Source organism: Berghia stephanieae, chromosome 3 (assembly GCF_034508935.2).
Source record: "Berghia stephanieae isolate SIO BIC M18660-M18661 chromosome 3, UCSD_Bste_1.3, whole genome shotgun sequence".
NCBI lineage: Eukaryota > Metazoa > Mollusca > Gastropoda > Nudibranchia > Aeolidiidae > Berghia > Berghia stephanieae.
The window spans coordinates 7,877,081-7,880,267 of NC_088362.1; the positions used below are offsets into that span (position 1 = coordinate 7,877,081).

General features: G+C 36.6%; 1 long non-coding RNA gene across 1 annotated transcript in view; it reads left to right on the plus strand.

Annotated features, from left to right (window-relative positions):
* Nucleotides 1-530: 530 nt before the first annotated feature.
* The window catches only part of LOC144967106 (uncharacterized), a 7,072-nt gene continuing 4,415 nt past the window's right edge, over nucleotides 531-3,187 (plus strand). The window contains exons 1-2 of the long non-coding RNA XR_013644321.1: nucleotides 531-684; nucleotides 2,992-3,060. This is a non-coding gene — a long non-coding RNA (uncharacterized LOC144967106). The remainder of the gene's footprint in view (nucleotides 685-2,991; nucleotides 3,061-3,187) is intronic.

Genomic DNA, 3,187 nt, shown 5'->3' on the forward strand with positions numbered 1-3,187 from the left:
CTCTCCCACTAAAATACCAAAATCATTGATTATTACATGACAGTTGTATTGACATTACTAAATGATATTCAGTATCAATTCACCATATCATCATCTAATGCTAACTTTTTTTCAGATAGTTTCAAATCTCTCCGCCACTCTTCCATCCCAGACATGGGTAACGCATTTGCGACCCAACGTGCCAAAACGGTATTAAGTCGGGATGATTAGATGCTGAATACTGAATTTGTAGCCAGAAAAATAAGACTTGCGTTGAGTTTATATGCTTATTGAGGAGAATGATTATCATATTCCAGATTGCTTAACACCAATATATAATTCATATTTTTGACTAGTTTACCTTTAATTAGACTTTATAGCAACTGGTTCATCCCGACTTCATACCGTTTTGAGAAGTGGGGTAACACATTTTGCGTTAGAACCACGCGTCTTAACAGTGATGCCCTGTGATGAAGTCTTCAACGATTGGCTAGTGTACGATTTCCTGCACGTGACCTAGTCTGATTGGATAGTTAGAGTAGCAGGGATAAAACTGTTCTGTGCGTTTTGCCTATAAATGATCGTGATATTCTGTGACTTTTCATTTCTGATCCAAGTCCAGAAGTAAACATTTCTGATCCAAGTCTAGAAGTAAACATTTCTGATCCAAGTCTAGAAGTAAACATGCAGGTCTTCAATATTAAGGTACGTTTTTTCAACTTTCATTTTCACCTTGATACTTTTTTTTTCTTTTTCCATTTTTTTCTTTCTTTAAGATAACATTGTGCGGAGAAATAGTTTATCTTAGAATTTTTTTTTGAAGTGAACGTGAAACAATAGGTTAATAATAATAATAACACCCATATGGAACATACCTTCGCATTTTATGTTTGTCTTTTTTGTTTCGTTTTAGTTTCCATTGTTTTGTGAGATTGCTTTACGTTTGTCTTATTATTATAACACTAGATACCACCAAAACTGTATCTAGTATATTCTGAAGAAATAAATAATTTAAAAAGAAACCAAAAAAAAAATGTATCACGAATTTAACATGTTGGCCAAATTAGGGCATCTGGTACATTTTTATTCAAATGTCGGAAAGTTAGTTAGTTAAATGATTACCAATCTTGGGCTAACCCACACCGGATATTGACTTCGACGACCCGGCACCGCCATCCTCTACCGTCTTCCGGACAAAGACATCGGGCACTGACAAAATACGAAGAATAAAGAGAAGAGCCGCTAAACCTACCCATACCAAGCACCCGACGTCCTCTGCCTTTTTTTTCTTTGTTTGTTCTGCATTAAGATTGCTTTTTTTTCTTGCATAGCGTCGATCCTTAGCGGGGAGGGAGGCAGTCAAATGTATAGTAGTAGTACATTTTTTGGAGAGATGATTTTTTTCCTTGCAAATTATCTCTCTTTGATACATTATTAAGGTTATTCATTTTCCGCTGTGTGGACTATTGGCTTTACACTCCCCTTCGTATCCAGAGGTCTTTCGTTCGAGTCCCGTTCTAAGCGGTGCATAGTGGAAAAGGCTCGTTACTCACATTCAATCATCGTACTCAGGTGTAAAATGAGTACCAGACCGTTAACAGCGTTGTCTCTGTCGGGGGAAAATGTAATATCGCCTAACAGGCATCACGTCTCGTCCTAAATGTCACGTGTTCTGTTGGCCAGGGAACCCTCGCAAAGCGCGTTTAATGGATATTGCTCTCTATATAAAAGTTCAAGCTTTTACTAAATGTATAAAATTTTAGTGTATCCTTTATAAGAAGACATTTGCTTGGACCGGCTAGTACTTTTAGGTCATGTCAAAATGGGCGATTTGGCGGATTACTCGTGGAAACATCTGTTCTCTATTTGAACCAGGCCCTCTTGTCTTCCTTTTCTTTGGTGCTTCAGATCTCTATTATCCCCCTTTTTACTGGCGCTGAAATGACCAAACAGTAACATTGTTGCAAGTGCCGTAAAATCCATATTAAAGAAAAACGAGCAACAAAATAGATTTCTCGTAGAAGTCCCACTTTGTCAAGACAAGCGTTTGGTGCTTTAACTTCAGATATACATCTTTCTCCCTCTCATTCTCCTTTTATTGGCGCTGCAAGGAACAAAAGTGTTTAAGCACCATCAAAAAATCCCCAAAAACAAAACAAAACAACCAAAAACTCCAGGAGACTAATTCATTGAATTGTAATGTTTCAAAAATTAGATTGTTGCTATTTCTCCTCTCTCTTCTTATCGGATCCGTCAACTTAATACTTCTGGTACTGATTGTGTTTCATGTCTACTTGGCTCATAAAGTAGCCTTCGTTATCCTTCATTAGAATGGTAAAATCCACGACATGAAATCAGAGGCAATATAAATAGAGACTCATAATATATTCCATTTATAAAATTAATTTTAAAAAATTAAAACTGCGACCGTTTCCAACCAACAAACCGATCGTTACGAGAGCAAAATACTGATATTGAGTTCAAAGTTATTTCCCAGAGTAACGGGTAACACCACCCATTGGGGAAGAGAAATTACTCTAATGTTTTAGATGACCTCTAAAGATAAAACAGAAACTCCAAGCTGCTAATCTTCCCGTCCACCATCGTTGGTAGAACGAAATCATGTATAGTTTAGACTCATTGCTTTTGTGTTAGAGTGAAGAAAAGAGAAGAATCTATTTTTATTTTCAGTGATGTGAAGTTTTGATGAAAATCCTGAAAATGGCTGGTAGTTAAAGAGTTAAATTAGGTGTTTTAGCACCTGATAGGCGTCATGTATCGTTCTACATGTTACGTGTTGCTGTTGGTCAGGGTCTCTTTGTGGACCACGCTCATTAAAAAATTTATTTTTTATTTGGTTGTTGTTGTTGTTTTTGTTATTGTTGTTGATGATGCTATTTTAAAAAATTCCAACCATATAATTATACCGTGTCTAGACAAAAGGTCTCATAGATGGTGCATTTCTATATTTATATAATTCTGATTTATTTTTGTCCATCAACCACATTAAAGCATCTGGCAATGGCACTTGTCCTCCTGGTCCTCAGTATCAGTCTTGTTGCTGGTTGCAACAGTGATGCCGTAAGTATGTTTTATAACGTTGTTGTATCTGAAAAATAAAGTTAACTTCATGATTATCACCCAGCATGGCATTAGAGGGTAATTGCTCAAATAACTTTCTGCCACTTCTTTGCGCTAGCTGGTCCCA